Genomic DNA, 24,396 nt, shown 5'->3' with positions numbered 1-24,396 from the left:
AATCTTATGCAAGGTGATCTTTAGAGCAAAATGGCCACCACATGCGCCTTCGTGATTCTCTTCCAACACTCTGTAAAGCTCCTCCCGCCAAGGTACACGTCTCAACACGAGATCAGCCCCTTTCATGTATAAGACATCACCAATCAATTTGTACCTGTATGCTCTACGCACAAAGCCATACTTCTTAGACTTCTGAATCTCCTTTGGAATGATTCCTGTTAGCAAAAACTCCTCTTCTTGAGCCAAACTTTCCCGGCCATGATAAAGAGGTAAAGTGGTCCTCAACACAAATAGCTCCCCAATCATGCCTTGAGCTGCTTCATGTGCCTCTCCATTTAGAGCACGTTCAATGTGTCTGATACTCCATGCTTCAAACTTTTTTAACAGGCCTTTAATTCTGAAGCACATTTCCTTCAATGAGGTGTTCTTGCTCTTCCACACACCCAACACTTGCTTCACCACTAACAAGGCATCACCTTTTATGCTCAACCTTCGAACCCCATGCTTCAAACAAATGTGTAATCCGGCTTCCAATGTAGCATATTCAGCCTCATTGTTACTATGAGCATCCAATTTGAACCCTCTCTTGCATACTAGCTTCCCCTCTGGATCATAAAGTGCTATACCCCCTGAAGCTGCATCATGGCTCTTTCTGTATGAACCATCAAAGAACAACACATGTGCATTGCTGATCTGTGGCACTTCTTCAACTACCTTTTTCACCACCTCTTCCTTAACAATAAGGGGATTCTCCTTGTAGGTCAACAAATCAGCTAGGGTAGCCCTTGTACTATCTTCCACTAGAAAAGAGAACTCAAACTCTTGCAGCTCAATTACCCATTTCTTCACCACATTTGACATGTTAATACCATTAATTAACTGTGGCAAAAAGGCATAACTCGTCAAGAAAACAAAAGGCCGTGGTAGCAAGTAATGACGAAATCGTCGACAAGCAAATATTACACTAGCCATCACTAGCTCTACTTCCGATAACTTTCTCTCCGCTACCAACTTCACTCGGCTTGCACAATACACTGGCCTCATATAATGGCTGCCCTTCCCCTTTTGCAATAGCATGGCTCCAATGGCATCATCCCCCACTGATGGATTTACATAAAAAACTTTCTCCCAATCAGGAGCCTGCATGGCTGACAACCCCCCTAACACCTCTTTCACCTCTTGAAACACTTCTTCACACTTGTCATCCCATTGCAATGGATCATGCTTTGCCACTTGCTGTAATGGATAAAGAAGCTGCGAAGACAATGGAATAAACCGTGCCATGTACTTCACTTTGTGTATAAAGGTTGCCAATTGCTTCGTACTCATAGGTGATGGAAGAAGAATAATAGACTTCACCTTATCTGGATCAGCCTCAATGCCATTTTCTGACACCATATGGCCCAATAACTTCACCCTTGGCTGTGCTAGATGACATTTCTTTGGATTTAGTTGTCCTCCACATTCATCATATCGAGCCAATACCATCTGCAGCTTCTCATGGTGTTCAGCCCTACTGCTATAAACACAGAAGTCATCCATAAAAGCCTTAACACAACTACCAATGAATGGTTCCAGCACCCAATTTGCTCTTTCTTGATAGAAAGATGGTCCATTTGACAACCCAAACGGCAACACTGTGTAGCAATAGCAGCCCCATGGCGTAATAAATGTTGTTTTTGTGCGGTCTTTAAGAGCAATCTTCAATTGAAAATAGCCTGAAAAACCATCACACACACTGTACCTCTCATAACCTGCCACTGAATCCAAGATCTGATCGATGAATGGAAGAGGATATGGGTTCTTCTTAGTGGCTGCGTTTAAGGGTTTAAAATCTACACAAATTCTCCACTTCCCATCCTTCTTTGGACTGACTACTACTGGACTCACCCATTCTGTGGTCTCCACTGGAACTATGAACCCTGCCTTCAATAACTTGTCCACCTCTACCCGCAAGGCTTCCATTTGCTCTTGACCCATCCTTCTTAGCCTTTGCCGTACTGGCTTAGCACCTTCTTTCAGCTCTATATGCATCTCTTCACCCTTGAACCCTCTGATCTCTTCATATGAAGTAATGAACAAATCAGGAAAACTAGCCAGCATATGCAAAAATATATCCTTCTCCATAGCTGAGAGGTCTCCACTAATCATTTGCGTCATTAATTCCTGCTTCTTTGACAACTCAACCTTGGTTTGCATCAGCCCTTCAATCACTTCATAAGGCCCTTCACTTTCATCTTCAACTTCATTCGCAAATGCGACTAAACCACACTCCTGGATTTCTTTATCCATCAAAAGAAATGCAACATCAACATCCTCATCACTGCTGGTAGTGCTATCACTGTCCTCATCTGTCACCGTGGAAGAGTCTTCATCACTAGACTCATCCTCATCTTCATAAAGCTCCTCTAATCGTTTCCTTGTGTCCATATTATAAAGCTTCTTGGTACCTGTCTTTCCATAGAGGCTAATTGTACCATGTCGCCAATCTTGAACAGCTCCCACTGCACGTAACCATGGTCTGCCCAGTATAATAGGATATGCTCCCAACCCTGCTGTCATCACATGAAAATCCACCACTGCCTTTGCATCATATGCCTCCACTTCTAAGCTCTTTACAACACCCAAGCATTTTACTTTTTGATGGTTTGCCAATCTGATCCGAAAACCTGACACCCCAGCCACTGTGAGACCCATCTTCTCAACGCATGAGTGTGTTATGACGCATATTTGGGCTCCGCCATCCACATAACCTTGTCCCAAATTTTTCCTTTTATGCCACACATCTACTATTGGACAAATGTCTGGTAGCTCGTCCATTGCCAACACCTTCACTGAACCTCTCTCTGGCTCTTTCTCCATTGGGTTAACCATCCTCTTCCACTGTCGCTTTAGCTTAGGCACCATCTCTATAAGCTGCCCAAAAGTAACATCTGCCTTCCTGCTCGTCAGATCCTCCTTCAAGTCATAGCTTAATTGCCCATTCCCTAGTGGAAAATCTGAAACATGAAACTTTCGACGAGCTCTCCTTTTCCTCTTGGCCTTGACATCCTCGCCTTCATGGCTCTTTCCTTTCTTCTTACTAGGACCTGGGGCACTTCTTCCTTCCTTATCCTCTGTGGTCCTCTTCCCAATAGGCATCACTAATGTATCCTCTAGCTTTGATGCCTTCTCCAAGGTGACTACACTTAGCACTTTTGTCTTTCCCTTTTCCTCCTGGGTCAGTCCACTGGTTCCTTCGTCTCCCTTAATTTCGATGCCATAATCATTTGATCTAGTTAGCACCTGTCTTGGCAATGGATACATGTCTCCCCCCATCCTTGGTGGCTTATCACATTGCGGGCTGATGTGACCCAACTCTCCACAATTATAACATGTGGGCGTCTGCCTCCAAAACCTACTATTACTTTGTCCAGCACCATTCCTAGGTCTTTCTTCACCTCCTGGCTGATTTGCAAACCGCCCTCGACCTCGATTATTTCCCACTTGACCTAGCATGTTTAGGCTGAGATTCTTCATCAGATCAACCACTTGCCTCATGTCTTGCCTTAGGCCATCATCTTGCACTGCTGTAGTGACCACTGCTGGCATAACCTGAGTAGTAACAGGAACCACTGGTTCATGATGAACCCCTGACATGCGCCCTTGTAAAGACTCTATAGGCTGAAATTCAGACCTCATTGGCAAAGACTCCACCCCTAACTGGCTCATTTTCCTCAGCTTCCACTCTTTGTTCCTTGCTACCTCTAGTGCATCTTCATATGTCCTAGGCTTCTTTAGCTCCACTCTCCAACGTATATTCTCCCAAAGACCAGCCAAGAACCTGTCCTTCTTCATCATGTCAGGCGGGGGTACCTGTGGTGCTAAAGCCTTGCACATTCGCTCCCATGCCAATGAAAACTTACGTATGTACGCATCTACTGGCTCACCTTCCTTTTGCACCAAAGCCTGTACTTCTTGCCACACTTTGTCAGGGTCTTCTATCTTCACAAACTCCACTTCCAATCCATGCCTTAGATTGTCCCAACTCAATCTTATAGGTGGATCAGCCATACGCAACTCCTCTTCAAATGCTTTGGACCAAGCTCGTGCATCACTCTTCAAACAAATTTGGAGAAGGCGTAACATTTGCGTAGGGTCATGAATCTGGTTGCTAATGCAGGCAACCTCCATCTTTTCCAAAAATTCTTCCACATCTTCATCACTTCTTCCATGAAACTCGGGATAAGAGAAAGCCATGGCTACCCAAATTATGATGCTTTGAGAACCCCTTCGAACACATGTGCAAGAACCCAAAACTTTTCACTTCCCAATCCCTAGAAACTTCAATGGAGCTCAACTTTAGATAAGGACAAACACATGCACATCAAATGAGTTTTCATAGTTGATCATCGGAATGACAACAGGCAAAGGACATTCCAGGATCTCTCTCAATCTTCTTGGCCCAAACATAAAGACTATGGCTGCTGGAAAAAGATCTTCCTGGACACATGAACATTAATCTGAATTCTTTGCGTTAAATGAAAAGGAGTGAACTGAGGGCCATTTTGATCATCCATTAAAGCCAACCATGAAGCTCCCAAGAAGGCACACCTGACTCAACCTCTGATTTTGCCAAAATTTCAGCAGCATAACAGCATAAATGGCTCAAAATACCAAAAAACCAGCCATCATAACTTGGGAAAATTTCGACAGAGTTTCCCCAGAAGTAGAGCAGTAGGAACCCAAAATATAGACTGTCTATGTATGCATAAACTGTCAACAATAGAACCCGAGCATCAAGTAGGACTCACTAGTACATAGCCTATGGCGAGGTCACGAAAAGGGTGCTCCAGCTACCTGTATCACCGAAAGGATCTCCACATTTGAGAATCCCCCAGCTCAATAAAAACCTCACGCTATCGACCCTCACACGAAAGCTAATGCAAATCGCGTATAGTCAAGTCTCAGAAATGACTATCTTCCAGACCAAGTCTCAGAAATGGCTGGGACTGCCAAATAAAACCATATATGGCTCCACAAAGGCGTACAATGGCAGTTTCCACAAGTAACGTACAATCCAACAGACAATGCGCTCAAATAGGCGCCAAGTGATGCATTCCCACAACAACTGCAAGTGACATCACTGTACTCCAGCTACCTGTACCTGTGTGAATCACCTGTACCTGTCCCTGTCCCTGTTCCTGTAACCTGTAACCTGTAACCTGTAATCTGCAACCTGCAACCTGCAACCTGTAATCCCGAAGCTCGAAGCTCGAAGCTCGAAGCAGAAGGTACTCGAAGAAGATCCTCCGTGGGGGCGCCAAAAGAATGTGAGCGGGATGAAAACACACACAACGCCTCTATAACGACCCAACACACACTCTTGGGAAGATACACACACACACTATGGGGCACCACTCGGCTTACACAACACACCTGGCCGAGACAGGGAACACACCTCTGGAGTGAGAGGAGAGAGACTATCCACTTGCCCACTCCACACAAACACACACACACACACACACACCCAAAAACTCAGCTCAAAAGAGGAGAATTTCTGATGTTTAGATACAAATGAGCTTGGGCCAACACCAATGGGGCAAATAGCTCACACACTATGGGTGAAAGAAGCCAGATACAATCACAAACTGGAGCAGAAACTTCGCTCATAGGAGGAACTTACACAGAAAAACAGCAGGAAAAGAGTGAGGAATTTGGCAAAATGGACAGCGCCATCGCGTCCGGAACGGCCCAAAACCCCAGTCTACAATGTCAAAGTGCTCAAATCCGACCTCGGATGAGCAGTTTACGGCCAAAACAGGCTCCAAAATGGGCAAAAACACACCTGCGGCTGTTCCTCCTCTCTTCTCCACGTTTTTTTCTGGTCTTCTCTCTGTTTTTTCAGTTCCCACACTTAGCTTTATTAGTTGGGCACCCTTGGCCTTTTAGATGACCTCAAACGGACCCCGAACAGGCCAAAAACTGACCTCGCAGTGCATAGTTGTCACCTTTTTGCATCATTCGCACACCTGGCACTCAGCTTTTTTCCAATAATGCATCTCGCCACCACGTGAAGTGGCCCCAAAAAAAGGTCCTCATGATGACCTTTCTGCATAATTCTCACAAGCAAACACCCACGTTGTGTCCGTCCTCATCTGCGTGCAAATATTGACCTCGTTCGCCCTCCTGACGCCACTAGATGCCATCTGACGCACCTGCTGACCTCACGTCGTCGGCCCGCGGATAGCTTCCTCGAGAAGTTTTACGCGCTACCAACTCCTCCTTATTGTAGAAAAAACACACTGGTACTGGTAATAGTGAAAATCGATGCACTATGTACATGCTGTCCTACCTGTACACATGTGGGCCCCACGTAACCACCTGACTCTGGAAAATGGGCAATACTTTATTTGATGCACCATGCATGGGTATGTACATATGCGCAATCCCTTGCTCCAAAAAACTCCTGACAGCGTCTCCCTCATAACAAGAGGGTGGTGAAGTTAAGACGGAAGGTCCTACGCGTGGATTCCATTTTCCTCTTGTTGTTGGGCACTAAGGAAGACCGCGCATTCATCCAACTAGTGTGTGCCCTAAGATTGGTAAATAGAGTGAAATTTGGCGTTTGGCGAGTGCATTTCACCATTGAGGAAGACTCTTCAGGAAACTTGCGGCCAGAGTTCATGCTTCATAGACTCACATTTGGTGAATTTTTCCCTCATTTGCGTCTTATTAATAGTCTTCCTTTCGCTTTCAACAAAGGAGATAGGGAGCTATTCAGAGCTTGTCTTAATAAAGAGAGCATATAGAAGATTGCAAATTTGTATAAATTCTCATCCTTCTCTACTTTCTATGACACTTTGTTCATAGAGACATTGTAAATCTCTTTATGCTTTTGAATGATTTAACCATAATCCTAAGGAGTTTTTGTCCAGGAATTTTGTAGCACAAGTGGAGTCTTTAAATCTTGCAAACTTGATCGGACTTGATGAGGATGTTCTTTATGAAATTGTGAGAAGGTTGCCTCACTCCGACTGTGTGGAACTCGAAGGAAAGGCGCTCCTAGTCAATTGCTACTTTCTCATGGCCTTCGACGAGCATGAAGATCTAGTTTTTATACAAACCGCTTGTGCATTGGGAATTGTAGAGCAAGTGCAATTTATCACTTGGGACGTGTTTGCTCTTTTGGATCCAGAAAATGAAGTTCTAGAGATTTCTGTTTATCGCCTTAGCTTTGAAGAATTTCAACCCTTCTTAGAGCTCATCAATAGTCTACCCTTTTGTTTTGATCAAACAAATCGAGACCTTATTGAAGCTTGGATAGCTGAAGAAGAAAACCTAGAGTGGTATTTTCTCACTTCTTCATTTGCAGGCGAGTGGTTCTAGATCTCTATTGTATCCCTTATTGTAACTCGTGTTGTAATCTTTCATAATAATGGAGAGCCAACGCCAAATGTCTGGATATCCTCTTTTCTTTGGAGAGCCTGGAGAGGATGCAGAATTATTTTTAGCAAATTTCAAGATGTCTTGCTGTATCAAGAGGATAGTAACCGATCAAGAACGTGTAGAAATGTTTGAGGTGGTCCTTAGGAAAGATGCTAGTACTTGGTTTGACTCTTTGCCTGAGGAAGTTAAGGGGAATTACACAGAAATTTTAAATCGTTTTAAGAGATACTTCTTTGATCCCCAAAACACTCAAAAACTATGGCAAGACATTGTTTCTCATAAGCAAAAAGACTTAGATGACTACTACTTGTACAAGCAAGAGTTTCTACGTCTTTGGGCTCTATGGATACGAAATGTTGCTAACCCTGGTGATGGTGCAGAATTTTTAAAGAAGGAGAGGTTCATAGCCGGACTCTTTCCTGACCTTAAGGTAAAAGTTGAGGCGGGTGCACCTGCTACTTTTGATGCAGCTGAAACTAGGGCTGCTGAGAAGTATAGGAAACTCAAGTGCTTAAGGGGAGAGGTTCCAATAGAAGGTCTTAGACCCAAAGGTAAGTCACAAGCATCAACATCGAGGGAGCTTCCTGAGGTAACGGCGGAAGTAATTGAGAAGTTAAACGAATCTTTAAGCAGCCTGTCAATTCACCTTGCACAAGCTGTAGGTCCAAAGGGACAAGCAAAGAAGTCTGAAGAGAGAGATCCACGACCTAGGAGAGTCTTGCAATGTTGGAATTGCGGAGAGTCTGGACATGGGATGTATAATTGTCCTTGGCCCCGTGGAGAGCCAGGGAGGCCTAACTTGAATTACCCAGTGATGAATGCAGGTGAAGGAACTGGTCAACAACCAAGGCTTCTACAAAGGCCAAATGGACCAAGACCACCTCCACAAGGGGTAGAAGGAGTTCCACCTTTGCCAGATCCAAATGTGCATGTGGTAGAGGTGACAAATTCAAATGAGGTTGACATGGAAGCCAATGGAATTAAGCGTGGCCGAGGAAAAGGTAAAGAGAAAGAAGGAGTCACATCACAGAGTGACCATGGACAAGGCAAGAAGGCAAAAGAGACCAAGGAAGCTAAGAGGACTCGACGTCGTATCAATCTCCACAACTTCCCTCTTGGACATGGTATGGCTCCGTACAACTTGTTGGAAGACATGAGAGGTAAGGGTCTTGATATTTCATGGCCTCAATTTCTTGCATTATGTCCACAAGTTAGGAGGGATTTAACAAGGGCAGTTAGCACTAGGAGAAAGGTAAAAGAGAGTGTGCCTGTTGTAAAAATTGCACAAGCTGAAATTAATGAGGACATTACACCGGTGCTAGACTGTTACATCAAAGGGAGATTGGTTAGGAAAGGTCTAGTGGATGGGGGTGCACAAATTTGCATCATGACAGAGGGACTCATGCAAAAACTAGGCATGCACATCCATGAGACACCTGAAATTAGGGTCAAGATGGCAAACAATAGCAAGGCTAGGTGCGTAGGCATTTGTAAAAATGTTTTTGTGGAGGCCTTTGGCATTAAGAAAGCAGTGGATTTCTATGTCATGTCTACCAAGGGAAATGGTTACCCATTTATCCTAGGAAGACCATGGCTAATGAAAATGCGAGCTTTGCAGGATTGGGAGAGTGGAAAGCTAATTTACAGGAATGACAATCACAAGAAGGTTGTCTTTGACATGAAGGAGCAACGCCAAGAGGAGCTCCATGAAGAATCATCTCAAAGTGAGACGGAAGAAGGTTGGACCGATAGCACTTCAGAAGAAGAAAGTAGCGGCAGCATTACTGAAGAGGAGTCTTCCATCGAAGTCATGGGGGTAAGGTTTAAGCCAAGCAACCAAGAGACCTCTTGTCAAGGCTTGGAGGAGGTAGGTCCTCAAGAGAACGAAGGTGATCAAGATGAAGGGATGTTGGAAGGTATGCTATCAACAACACTTACAAAGGATGAAAGAGAGGAGTTCAAATGTGTGCTAAGGAAGTTTCCTAGGCTTTTTGCGAAAGACTACACCGACGTGCGTGGAGTAGATGTTGTTCAACACAAGATTGAGTTGAAGCCAGAGGCCACACCAAAGGCTCAAAAGCTACGAAGGCTAGGAGTCATTAAAGAGCAGGCTCTACTCAAGGAGGTAAGAAAGCTTCTAGCAGCAGGGTTCATTTATCCAGTGGAGAATTCAGAGTGGGTCTCTCCTGTTGTTGTCACTCCTAAGAAGAACGGCAAGTGGAGGGTGTGTGTGGATTACCGTCCCCTCAATGAGGCAACAAAGAGAGATCACTTTCCCCTCCCATTCCAGGATGAGATACTAAATGAGGTAGCTGGTCATGAGAAGTACACTGTGTGCGATGGTTACTCAGGTTACTTTCAAATAGGGATTTCACTGGAGGATCAATTGAAAACAACCTTTATCACTCCTTGGGGTTGTTATGCTTTTAGAGTCATGCCATTTGGTCTGACAAATGCTCCTGCAACATTCCAACGTTTCATGAATATGGTGTTTCAAGCATTCTTTGGAAAGTCAATTAGGGTGTTCATTGATGATTTCTGTATTTATAGCTCAAAATCATCGCATCTACAAAGGGTAGAAGAAGGTTTAAAGAAGCTCTACGACATGGGAGGTCAACTCAACCCCGACAAGTGCCATATAGGTGAGGATGAAGTAATCTTGCTTGGTCATAAAGTTTCTTACAAAGGCATTGAAGTGGATCCTTCGAAGGCAAAGGCTCTTATTGAGCTACCATCACCCAAGAGTCTTAAGGAGGTCATCTCATTCATTCAAAAGGTGAAGTATATGTCACGCTTCATTCACTTAGCCTCGGAGTTACTTCACCCTTTGCAAAAGTTGACACAACAAGTAGAATTTGCATGGTCTGATGAGCTTGAAGAGTACTTTTGTAACATTAAAGTCATTTTGTCAGAGCTACCAACACTCATGCCTCCTTGTTGGGAGTACACATTCTTTGTTAGCTCTAGTGCTGGGAAAGAGACAATTGGTGTTGTGTTGCTACAACAAGATCCCCACAGTACAAGGATGCGACCCATCTACTTTGCTAGTAGGGTCATGAATGCTTTGGAGAGAGACTACACAGAAGCAGAACTCATGATGCTTTCTCTCATGTTTGCGGTGAGAAAGTTTAGATCCTACCTGCTACCAAAACCTTTTGTAATCCTCACTGCAGAAAATTTGTTCTTGGGTGTCATCTCAAATGAATCTTAGTACTAGGATCTCAAAGTGGATTATGGAGCTGCAAGAGTTTCAATACTCTTTCAAGGTAGAAGATAGTGTGCGTGCACAATTGGCAGGGATTCTCACTTATAGGGTGCACGAAAAGGAGATTAAGGTGCCTGAAGTAAAGACCCTACCATTGCCACCACCAAAAAGTATTCCTAATGCTTTTACTTTGTTCTTTGATGGAGCTTTTCGTCGAGCCACAGGAAAAGCAGGGGGAGGGCTAGTGTTGCTCAACCCAAGTGGAGAGGTGGTCATGAAAGAGAAGTTCAATCTACCAAGTTCAGCTAGCAACAATGAAGCAGAATATTACACTCTACTTCAAGGTTTGAAGATTTGCATTGGCCAAGGGATACAACGCCTCATGGTAAAGGGAGATGCACTTCTCATTGTTAAACAGATTTTAGGCATTTGGGCATGCAAGAATGAGAGCTTACGGACAAAAGTTCATGCCATTCGTAGATTGTTTAATTAATTTGAAGAAGTGCAACTATATCATATTCCTAGGAAACAGAATGAAGATGCTGATTTACTTGCACAACAAGCCGTTGCATGTGTAAAGAAAGAAGTGCAGGTCATCATGGTGGCGCCTGCTGTGAAGCAACCGAGGTACCAGGGATTGGAGTCATTGGCTCCCATCATTGGCTACATTTTGGAGGGTGAGTTTCCACCAGACTTCACAAAAGCTCAGAAGAGGAGACTCATGAAGAAGGCAAGCGTATATCTCTTCCTAGAAGGCTCCCTCTATCAAAGAGGGAAGGATCAAGTGTGCAGACGAGTACCAACTATCAAGGAAATTCCAGCCATTCTAAAAGGTTTGCATGAAGAGGCATGTGGTGGTCATTTTGCCCAAGAATTAACTGTGAAGAAGATTTTGCTTTCGGGGTATGTTTGGCCAAGTTTGCATGTGGATGTTCAACATTGGTGTAAAAGCTGTCACACTTGTCAGATAAATGGAAATAGAAGGTTGGTGCATGGCCCGAGGCAAATAGTTCTTGCAAATGGACCCTTTGAAAAGTGGGGCATTGATGCTATGGGTCCTCTGCCTAGGACAAAAAATGGTAAACTCTACATTCTAGTGGCTGTAGACTATATGACTAGGTGGGTGGAAGCACAAAGTGTGGCAAAGGTAAATGAGAAGACAGTGAGCAAATTCGTCTACACTCACATTTGTTGTAGATTTGGCACGCCTTTGGAGATTGTTTCTGATAATGGTCCAGGGTTTAGAAAAGGATTGCTCACAGAAGTTTGTGAAGAGCTTCACATTCTACATCGTCATAGCACACCGTACTACCCACAGTCAAATGGTTTGGTGGAGAAGGCTAATGGTGTCATTGCAGGAATCATTAGAAAGATGGTGCAAAACAAGACAAAATTATGGGATGACTTCTTGGATGGTGCCTTGTGGGCATATCGAACCACATATAGGGAAGCCACGGAGTTCACACCATTTCACTTGGTCTATGGTCAAGAGGCTTTGCAGCCTATCGAGCTCAACATTCCAACAATGCGACTTCATGGCAAAGGAGCACAAGATGATCAAGAGGTATGGATGGATCGACTTCTTACGTTAGTGGAGCTTGAGTGGAAAAGAGAAGCAGCATATGAGTGCTACAAGAGGAAAGCCACACAAGCGAAAGAAACGCACGACAAGAAACTGAAGGACAAAGGCATCAAGGAAGGAGAGCTTGTGCTAAGGTATGACAATCGACTTGACAATCGTTTTGATGCCAAGTTTGAAACAAGATGGCAAGGGCCATACATAGTCAAGAAGGCTTTCAATTCAAGTTACTATCAGCTTATGGACTTGAATGGTAAAGAGCACTCCAGGAAAGTAAACAGGTATCGCTTGAAGCCCTATTTGAGTCGCCTTCTACCAAAGGATCTACCAAAGATCTGTCCAAAGGCCGCTGTCTTATGTAAGTATTGTTACATGAAGCATGAGTGTAACTCCAGCCAAAATTCTGAGGGGCTAAACAATGAAGATCTCGTCAAGGACTCTGAAGCACTCTCTTTGGAAAAGATGCTCTATGATGGTACATGAATATACCATCATCCAGGGGGAGGGCTAATGATAGCCGTTTTTTTCGGCTCTTTGTAATTGCCACAGTGAGTTACCTCACCCTACAAAAATCACCCAAACACTGTGGCTATCCCTACCATTTCACTGTACATAGGCGTGCGTGAGTCACGGGACTTTTCCCATATCTTCTTAAAAACCCTCAGCTAGCTAGTCACTGGGCTAGGTGAGCCAAAAAAAATAAAAAAAATAAAAAAATAAAAGTATATTATGGCCTCTTTGTGTGTAAATATTTCATTGTATATATGGCCTAAATATAGGGATTTTTTATAATTATTTTGGTATTTTATTTAAATATTTCTACTTAGGTGTGTGTTTTATTAAACCTATGTACACCTTCTTTCATCCTCTTACACCATAATTTTATTTTTTTCCCAATATGTACATACTCTAACCTCATATTTTTCCTTTATACAAATCACTCCCACATTTTCACCCTCACCCTCGTGAAAACAAAAAATTGATTTCTACTCATTGGTTACTTTTATTATATTATTTACTTGCATACATTTTCCTCTTTCACCCAAAATAATTCAAGGAGGGACCATATCATATGATTCCAATAGCTTTCCATATCCATAACTCCTCCATATTTTTATTATTATTTTTACTCATTATTCTAACACCATGTGCTCATTGAGCTAAAGTCCATGAATAGTCCATACACTAGTCCCATCATGTATATATTTCTTATTTCACCAATAATCCTCCTCCATGCATGGGTCAAGGGCAACTTGAATGCTTTGTATTATAATATGACGAAGGAGGGGCTCACTCTTGGATGCATTGTACAAATTCAACAAAGGAGGGGACCACTAAAAGACTTTTGCAGGCATAAAAAACAGGCTTTTTGGTGAGAATTTTGGCACCTATCTCCACTCCGAATTTGGAGCGGTGGTCAAAAGAGAAAATGTAGCCCACGCTCTGAATAATCACCCCAAATGTTTTCATGATTTTTGGAGCTACCAGCTGTGAGCTATGATTTTTTTAGTGGACCCCAGTTTTCCCATGCTATGCAGCCACACTCTCTCTTCCACTTTATCATTTTCCTCTTTCACACACACTTCTCCACTCATCATCTCCATATCTCTCACCACTCCTCTTTGCACACTACTCACCTTCTTCTCAACCTTGAAGAATAAGAGAAACCATGGTGAACTCATACCTCCCACACACAATTCCATTCCAAAATTGACCACCTAGTCTCATTTTTCCTCCTCCAAATTACCCATATCTATCAAAAAACCACAAAATTCAGCCTCTTCTCTTAAAAGACAGCATCATGGTGGTTGATTACTCAGCTTCAATTACCTTGTCTCTCAAGGAAGGTCAAGAGTGGAGAAAAAATGTACCGTCAAAGCTAGTGGACCGTCAACAAGCGTCAAAATTGGCCCTACTCAAGACACTTGGAGCATCAACCTTGTAAGAAATCCACCTTTTCTTACCTCTTAAGAGTTTTTCTTCCTTATTTGTATCCTACATGGATACTCCCATTGTAAATATTCAATTCCATTTGTAAATTAATACTAACTCTCCTAACACTAACCCACTATGAAAAGTCCTATCACCTCCATTTCTCTCCTCTCTCTTTCCCCACCAACTTCTTGATAATCCCAAGCAAAAGAAATTAGATAAATTGCTGAAAATCTAACCCAACCATGGTTAGAGGAGTAACCCTAGCCTTCAAAATTGCTATAAAAGGAGGGTGTAGCTAGCATAAGAGGGGGGAAGCCATAAGCAAGAGCACTATGCTATAGCTTGAGAAGCCAAGCTCAACCTCTCTAGAAGGAGCTCTTGAGTGGAAGCTCATTGTCTTATGCATGTGCATGTGTTGTAATAGGGGATTAGCAAGGGAAATCTATGCCATTGTAAGAGAGAGAGTGATCATTCAATTGAGAGTAGGAAATCTATCATTTCTCCTACTAGTGTAAGCCCAACATTCGCTGAATCAAGGAGGGTGGATTTGGACTAATCTTGGATATTTTGTCTCCCTTCCAACGTGAAGTAATGGACAACAATGATGGGTAAGTGTCTTGGTTTTTTTTTTAAAGTTCTTGATAGCTTGTCTCCGGTGTTGTCATCAATCTAGCCATAAATCCCACATACTGTAAGAGGGCGACAGGGTGGAGAGGACTCCCCTGGCCTTAAGACAGTGATTGGGGTGGCTTTTCTAGTGATGTGTTGTGATGAAATTTACGCAAGCTATGTTGAACAAGTACTAATCTCACTTTGATTTGTCATGACAAGATTTGTAAGAAGGTATTAATGCAACAAGCACCCCCTCCCCCTTTCTCTCTCTTTCTTAAATATATAGTTGTGTTTGCTTGATCATCGCCGATACGTTTCAAAGCAGCCCGAGCACTATCTCTCTCTCTCTCTCTATCTCTCTCTCTCTCTCTCTCGTGTTTTAGTGTGTGAGAGTATTCCATTGGTGTTAGGGTTAGTGTAATTCCTTACTTGTTTGTGGGTTGCTCTAACGATTCTCCTCTTTTGCGTCCTAGTTCGCTCTTAAACTAGGTGGTGCCCCTTGTGTAGTTGGGATTTGGCGGTGGGTTTGTTGTTTTGGTTTGTGTTGTGTTGTGTCCCAGCCCCATTGAGCAGCACGGGAGCCTTGAAGGGTGTCTAGAGGCCACTCTTCTTGTTGCCCGCCCCGGACCGCCTCAATATGTATAGTGCCTATCAATATAGTCATTTGCCAAATTAGTATAAGCAAATGTGCCAACCGCAAGTTTTATTATGTAGAAGGTGTAAACTATGGTTAAGTTGTGAAACAACTTCAAGAGTCATCATCAGTAAATATCACTCAAAAAATATATATCTTACCTATTCTAAAGTGATCATGTGACTCTAGCGCATGCTGACACCACCTTACTTTGAATCTAGTTATGAAGAAAATACTTGGCCATTGGGTGGCAACGAGATCTTTGATGGAGTATCCTATGTTGTAACGGAAGCGTAAAAACTACTAGGGTGGAATTAAGTCCACCTTATTGGCATGGCTTTCATGAAATTTATAATAAATAGATTGAGAATCCCTTGGCTACAATGACTTATCTACATCTAAACTTTCAACTATATGCTTAAGTGCCTTGCACTATCAAGAACTCATGTGAGACATTTAAGTATAATTCAACCTTGTCTGTTGTACAACCTATATTCCAAGAATTTTGATTTTCCCCTAAGTCCTTTGTGCCCTATCTTGAGTAGGGCATAAACATGGGGTAGAAGACTCTCAAAATGGCCTTCAGAGCACTTTTCTTTGCATGCTATGATTGGTTTCAATGTAAAGATTTAAAACAGTCAAAATTTTTGTAGCCGGCTCGTACTATGGCTCCTTAAGTATCGTACCTTGAATCCAAATCATAGCCATGGATTCTGATACACCTAGAATGTGTCCTAGGTACCTTAACCCTAATCTTGGTTCCTACCAGTAACCATTTGATAACTGGACATAAACACTTGCAAAGACCTCAAGTTTGTATGCTGATTGCATATCACAAAGTTTGGAAGACATATTAAGAAAATTGAGCCTGGCTTTGGAGAATGACATCTTTATAATAAAAACCCACCTAGCTTTTGTGCTCAAAGCATTTTGAGTTGTCACATGGCATGCATGATAAAATTTCAAGGGAAAAGCCATGAGAGCCATATTGTAAGCAGAGTTTCCTTGCTTATAGTGCCTTTTAATACTCTATTGGTTCCTGCAACGCTTAGAATTTTCAATAGGGAAAATTTTGACTCTTAAATGCGCCCTATAAGGAGGTTTGACTTTGCCTCTCTTGTCCAAAATGGCAACGTGGTGAAGTACATAAACAAATTCTCAAAACCCTATCAACCAACATATCATTGGAAAGATCTTAGAAAGTGGGTCCTCAATCCCCAAACTCCAACAAATTTGGATTTGATTTGTAGAAGTTATGGCCTCCCCATTGAAGCTGAAATGTGGGGAGAGATTCCATTTATAAGAAGAAATTGTCACATCAAAAAATGGAATCTTCTAGAATATAAGGAATCTGATGGCATGCTATATATCAATGGATAGATCTCAATGAGTACATTCTAAATCCAAAAGGTCTGCCAAGTTTTGATTTCATGTGTAAAATTTTTACCCTGTGCCCATTTTGGCCAAGAGAGAGAAACTCAAAGTCCATATAGGGCCCCTTTGAGAGTCCAAATTTTCCCTAATGAAAGAAAATACAAAGTTGCAATGTACCTTGTACCTAAGGTAATAAAAAAATTCTAGTTTGTTTATTGTTGTTGTGGAGCCTTGCTTGGCTATCAATTTTAAAGTCTAATTGAGCCTTCTACCCCGGTAAAAATGAACACCTTAGAGTTGAAACTTAGCTATCAAGCTTTGTCTAATGTCAAAAATTTGCTTGGACTTTTTTTTTTTTGAGCTTGTATTGTGGATAATTCTACAAAATCAATAAGTTTAGATTTCATAACTTTACATTTCTCTTGCTTATCGACTTTAAAAAATTCTCTCTGAGTATTGCAGGTGCTTGCATTACCCCAAGAGTTTCCTTGCCATGTAAGTTCTTGCATTACTATAGGAGCATCCTTGCTAAGATTCTATGATTACCATGACTTGAATCACTACACTTGGAATCTAGATTTGTATCATCACCTGACATGGTTTGCAGGCAGAGAATTATACACACAAGCTATGAAAGTTTATGGTTTTGCATTCCCTGTGCATCAAGAATCAAATTGTATGTTAGCGAAGGTGAGATGCGTTTTTGAGGTTGTTCATTTTAAGCACCATTGATTTCTTTGGGTTGCGGGTAGACAATTATACACACAAGATACACCTTCCTTGATTTTCCCATGTAAGATGCCTTACAAGTAACAAACTTGTAACGAGTGTAAAATCATATTTTTACTTGTTTGCTTTGCTGAAGTCTATGTTCTTCAACCATTGCGAAGAAGGAAGATTGATGGTAGTGACCCATCAACCATGGTTGTATACCTTTTGGTATGATTGTGAAATTGCTAGAGTGGACTGCCATGACATGGCCCTAGGGATTTATTTGGTAGCCAAGGTGCATTCATCACATGCAGAGAAACCATGGCCGCGGGCCAAGGGCCCTTGTTAGGGAGGTGCCCAAATTAGAGTGCCCACAATATTTTTAAAAAAAAATATATATATATAATAACAAAAAACCTATAGATATGGCAGCTTTTATAGTGACTTACACGAGAGAGAGAGAGAGAGAGAGAGAGAGAGAGAGAGAGAGAGAGAGAGAGAGAGAGAGAGAGAGAGAGAGAGAGAGAGAGAGAGAGAGAGAGAGAGAGAGAGATTTATTTCCTTCTATGGCCTTATTTCAAAGCTACTGCAGAGACGTCTTTTGCTCCCCACATCTACCCAACTTTGTCAAGGCCATTTGCTTGCCATTTTGTTCACGCCCAAGGTTGAGCCTCTGTGTGCGTAAGCCTTTTTTCCCTCCACCTTCTCCTCCCCTTGACTGTATTGTCCTCGACCTCTTTGTATCCAAGGGGCCATTCCCACAATATGGCATCACAGCTAAAACCCCACCATGCAAGCTTCAGGTTGAGAGAGAGAGAGTGAAGGGTGCATACTTATGCATCATGCAAACCCTCCATGACCTTCTTTTCCTCCACAAGACCTCTACTGCACTTTGGTAACAATGAATACCATGGGTTGTTCAGCATACCATTGACTACCCAACCACATTCTCTTATAAATCCCCCAATGCATGCATGCCTAACATATGGCTTGGCCATGCCCTATGGCCTTGTACCCACATGACCACAGATCCAGATCTTGTTCGAGATAGTTATAGGACCCTTGCCCTGACAAAAAACCTCCTACTATGGAAAAAAGTTCCCTGATATTCTTGTTCACACATATCGCTACCACATATATGGTAACAAATCACCTTGTGTGGGAAAGATCATTGCAGATAGAGGTGAACTGGATGCCAAGTAAGCAAGGAGTTCTTTTCCATATTAGGAATCAAGCTTTCTCTTACTACAACTTACAACCCTGAAGCCAACGGAAAAAGTGAAAGAGGGCATCCTCCTATCATTAAAGATTTGGCCAAGGCTTGCAAAGAGAGAGTTGGTGAGTGGCCAAAACTATTGCCATATTCTTTATGGGCTGATTGTACAACATATAGCTTAGTAACTAGCTATATGCTTGTGGAGCTGATGTATGGTCAAAAGCCAGTGATGCCAATTGAAGATATAATTCCCACATGGAATGTACTACCTTAGCAAGAGGGGCTTAGAAGGGAAGATCTCCTTGCATTGCGCATAAGGAAACTAGAGAGAAGACTTGGAGACATTTGAGGGTGCAAAAGAATGACTAAAAAATGCAAAGTTGAAAAACAAGGACTACTTCAATAAGCGACATCGGCTCAAGAGAAAAGCAATTGATAAAGGTGACTGGATTTTAGTGTATGATAGTAGCCTTGATAACCAACACACAATCATGCATAAGTTTTGAAAAGATGGTTTGGACCGTATGTTGTGAAGCATGTGCATGAAAATGCTACTTACAGTTTGTCTAAACTAAATGGTATAGTAAAGGTACCCATTGTAGGAAAAAGGATTTTAGTGTATGATAGTAGCCTTGATAACCAACACACAATCATGCATAAGTTTTGAAAAGATGGTTTGGACCGTATGTTGTGAAGCATGTGCATGAAAATGCTACTTACAATTTGTCTAAACTAAATGGTATAGAAGTAAAGGTACCCATTGTAGGAAAAAGGATCAAAGTGTTTAAGAGAAGACGAGACAATGATCCAGAAGATGTTGAGGAGGAGGAAGAGCAAAACACAAGTGAAGATCAAAATGAAGATGAAATCATGGAAGATTGACAAAGGAATTGAAACTGCAAAAAATCATATGTAGCACATACCAGAGGTTGTGCAAGTTTAGAGGGGGTGAATGTCGTGCCGTGACACGTACATAGTGGGAACGAATGCTACAAGATCTATCTTGCAACTCTAAATACATAAGTATATTTCCTATAATATACATATATAATAAGCTTTCTATCTCATCGTATTATTTATCTCAAAGGTAACATATTCTTACTTTACCGTCAGAAAGTACTATGGGAAAAGCGTCAATAGCTCTGTCTCTTTAACTTGGGACAAAAATCATCGATTCTTTCTTTTTACTATCTCATTATCATCTCATACCCTAGCTAGATCCTATATCTACGGTTACTTCCAATATATACATATTCTATGTATTTTTCATATATTTCTTTTTAATAGCTACTAGAAGGGAATTAAATCCTACTGGGACACTAGCTTGCATGATTTTCAAAGATGCACTCATTTTAATGCATTATTAAAAGGATGCTTACAAACCTTTGTCAAGGAGAAATGCCATGCTTTCATATTGCATGAGGTGTCCATTGGAATCAAGTGGAAGTCTAAGCTAAGGGGACCACAAGAAGACTTTTCCTGCCAGAAAGATACCCTATTTTGGTGATTTTTTTCGCTAGGTTTCAATCTAAATTGGAAAAAGTATATAGAATAGGAGTCGTAGCTCATGAGCTGAAGTTTTTGTCCCTATTTTTATTCATCTACTTGGAGCCATGGTTGAGGAGATATGATCAAAATGGTGGACTCCAATTTGCCCACATCATGCATGGACAACTCATTTCAAACTTTGCCAGTTCCTGTTCACACTGGCTCTTCTTGAGCTTTAGCAAAGACCTTCAAAGTTTTTCAAAACCTCTCGACTTCACACATTCTCTAAAGTCTCAATCGTTTCGAAAGCATTGCACAAGCTTATTTTACATCTATACAAAAGCATTGCATACTTCTCGTTTCATTATGCATTTTATTTTCTCTTGCACTCTAGGCATGATAACAAAGCCTTGCCTTTCATTATGTCTACCAAAACTATCTACAAGAGATGTGAGAGGATTAGACACTACCCCAGTTATATCTGGAGGTAAGACCTTCCTCAAAAGAATCCCTCGTGCTGACATCATTCGTACACTGTTATGTATGCTAAAGATATTTATCAAGAAGAGAACCTAAGGTGAAGCTATCCTCGAAAAAATATGCATAGACTGCAGCAGTGGCAGCAGCAAAACATATCAAATGATGAAGACCACTAGGAGCAAGGTGAGGTGCTACTAAGAGTAGACACTGATGGTTATAGATATGGTTATCTTTTGCCTTTCATGTTTAAGGGGAGGAATGCTTAAGTCTGTGTGACACCATGTATGTTTGAGACCATTATTTAGTTTGTGTGACTACCCCAGTCTGTGTGACTGCTTGCCTGTGTGCCATTAAGCCTGTGTGACATTGAGTCTCGACCGAGCTTGCTTCAGTATAGTCCATGCCTAAGGGGAGGATTGTTGAGATAGTCATGTCCTTCTTCATTGACTATGGGAAACACCTCTACATGTGCATACATTTTGCTATTGACATTTAGCCTATGAGTTGTAAGCTTCTAAGAAGGGCTGCATGGAGAGTTATTAGCCGGATAGCCACTCCAGCTTTATGCATAAATAAAGCCCAAGCCTATGTTGTACATACACTATGCAAAAGTATTGCTAGCCACTTTTTGTGTATTGAGTGCACCTTTTCAAAAAGTGTGTGTTCTTCTCTCTCTACTATATGAAGCTATGGCTACTCTATCCTTTAAGCCACCTTGAGCTTATTGCCCTCCAAACCTAACAGGTTCTATTGCAAACTAGGAGGAAGAAGAGAAGGCAACACAATGATTTCATGGAGGCTTTCAAGGGACAAGTTAAAGAGTTTAAAGTGTGTGCACAAAGCAAGCGGGTGAAAGAGGTCCACATACAACATGCTTTCCAGCATGCAGACTTAAGGTTGCAAACATCTTCTCCAAGTTTTCCACAACATCGACCCAACTATAAGTTATTTTGAGCATCTCACTTAGCGCATGATTATATTCGAAGGTTAAGTGGTGGATATCATCTTTGGTATGTTTCAAATATTTATCCATCGAATAGGACAAATTGGCAACCAATTGAGAGCATAGTTGGGATTTTTGATGCTTTCCATGCATTTATTGGTGAGAAAATGTACCGAGGAAGACAAGACAAGGAACTTACAGATAATGGAATATTCTTTTATGATATGTCATATTTGGAACTGAGAACTTCCTTTGGTTGGGGTCGTGTAGCTCCTTTGTCACTTCCATCCTTTGACAGCAAGGATTGGTCTTTGCCAGATTTGAAAAAAAACTAGCGAAATCTTTAGGAATAAGGTGTTTAAGGATATACAAAAGTCCCTCAAGTATTCAATTGCCACAAAAATAGTTCGGCTCACACTATTTATGCCTCTTGAAGTGTTTGTAGATTTTTTCTTCGATGAGAAAATAAGAACTACCGCAACAATGTTCATTTGCAAGTCTGAGAGCTGTTTGGACTTTTTAGATGATAATTGGGATAGGAAACAATCACAGGAAAAAATCTGTATTTTGCAAAAGAAGTCTATAATTTGCAAGTTCATTATAAGCTCTCAAAATTTCATAGTGTCGTTTTACTATTTTAGATATCATCTTCTTAGTGGTGAGCAGCTTATTCCACTCGACGAAGATATAGAGTCTAGCCTCGAGAACAAACCTTTATCAATGGAGTTCTACTTTTGAGACAGCCTACTTACTGTGATGGAGACAATGTTAAGCACAACTCTTGCATAGCTCAAGCTAGATCTTACATGTGAAGAATTTCCACTTTTTCCGAAATTGTATGCATTCACTCTCAACAACAAAAAGGTGCTTACTAAATGGATGTATTTTGATTGTCTTTAATACATTAAGACATAGAATCTAAATTTTTCTTCTTTTCAGATTCCAAGATGCAAGGAGAAAACAACATTGTGCAAGGAGTCACTCTCAAATACACTTCACTTAATTGCTTCCACCGGAAGCTAGGTCACATACCTTGTGCATGCAATGAGCTTTGATGCCATGCAAACCATGATGTACTCTTCAAAATGACTAATACAAAGACATTTTGTGCCGCTCAAACAATGTTTTAAAAATGTACACTTTTCATTGTCTCAAAACTTTACAAAAGTGTTGTTTCTGTGAAGATGTATACAAGTTATTGATCCCTTTCCCTGCTACTGCTCCCTTGTCCTTTCCCCCGGTTTGTGCCACTGGACCCCTGTCCTCTTCCCCGGTTGATGCCACTGTACCCCTACCCTCTCCCCCGGTTGATACCACCGCTCCCCTGCCCTCTCCCCCGGTTGCTGCCACCGCTCCCCTGCCCTCTCCCCCAATTGCTGCCACCACTCCCCTGCCCTCTTCCTTGGTTGCTCCTACTTCTGCCTCTGGTGACACTGGTCTCAGGCATCCTTTCACGTCGTTCGAAATCATGGGCCTCTTCCATGGCTTCCCATGCATCTTGCACCTGTGAAGCTTCCCTCTGTTCTTGCTCTTGCCGCTAACGTGTAGCCCATTACTCTGCTTCTGTGGCGTTCGCATAATATTGATTTATTGCTTCTTGCATATTTTGAACCCCTTCTCGAGTCTGATTGTAGCGCTGCGTAATTTTGTTAATGCGAGCCTGTTCGAAATCCTCAGCTATTGCCCCTTCCTCTCTTGTACGTCTGTTTACCGAGATTATAATATGCTAGATGGCCATTACAGAAAAATGTCGCACATCGTTGGGGGTGTAGTTATGTAATTAAAGTCCCTGTAGAAGCGTGATAATAGGAAAGTAAGTAAAGATGTTGCTTCCTTTAATACAAACATTGTAGCAAACAAACAATGAAACAACATGATTACTTACGTTAAGTATATCCAAAATTTGACTATGGAGCAATAAGGCATTCAAACAAGTTTGCCAGCCACAGCTATAGTAATCAACCTGTGTGGGCACGGTTACCCATTCCTCCCGGATGGTATTCCCTAGATCATGTTCTAACAAAACATGCTCTACACAGCATACAAGTTTTTTCGCAGCACTACATACGTAACCACTTGAGTCAGTAACACATTACAAAGAGACACTACTTCCAAATGTACCTAGATGTGCCTTACGTTTTTACACGACCGTGAAACAACCTGCTTTGCCGTTAGTTTGCATAGTAGACAATCTTATCTTCAATGTCAAATAACAATAAACTCCAATGGGAAGTCAAGGGTCCAAGGACCAAAAACCCTTAGAAGAAGCTCCAAGAAGATCCTATAGAAAGGCTAGAAAGGATGTATGAGGGGGACTGAAGCCCTGACAAGACGAGGCATTGGACAAATCTTAAAGCAAAGACAAAGAAGAATCAAGTGCTCAACAACCACAACAAGAAGAAGCTGAGATACCAACCGAAACACAACATGAAAGGGAGGTGATGTCTCCATGAGGACCCTCACCCATTCTCGAGTAGTTGAATCAGCCTCTTTCTAGCCCAATCTCTTCATCAACTGACAAATCATATGAAATCATGGAGATAGGTGGAGGTGGGTTAGAGATACATAAAGTTTTAAAATCCAGACAACCTCCCCGAAGACACAATACCTCAAGAAAATCTACTTCCAAGTGAGGACGTGAGTCAAAGTGAGGACGCGAGTCAAAGTGTTAAGGAATTTGAGGAAAAGTCTAAAAGTCTGGAACAAAAAGAAACTAAGCTAATGGAAAAGTCACCAATAGTGATGATAAAAGAGAAGAAATCCATTCAAGAGCGGCTATCAGAAACAACCA

At 41.8% G+C, this 24,396-nt stretch overlaps 1 pseudogene; it reads left to right on the top strand.

The window, feature by feature from the left end:
• Positions 1-22,088: 22,088 nt before the first annotated feature.
• On the top strand, positions 22,089-22,628 carry LOC147448365 (uncharacterized; annotated as a pseudogene).
• Positions 22,629-24,396: the final 1,768 nt, after the last annotated feature.

The sequence above is a fragment of the Adiantum capillus-veneris genome, chromosome 10, assembly GCF_014529385.1.
Source record: "Adiantum capillus-veneris isolate H3 chromosome 10, ASM1452938v2, whole genome shotgun sequence".
Taxonomy (NCBI): Eukaryota; Viridiplantae; Streptophyta; class Polypodiopsida; order Polypodiales; family Pteridaceae; genus Adiantum; species Adiantum capillus-veneris.
Note: the sequence above shows the minus strand (reverse complement) of the source record. Positions and strands in the feature narration are given on the sequence as shown.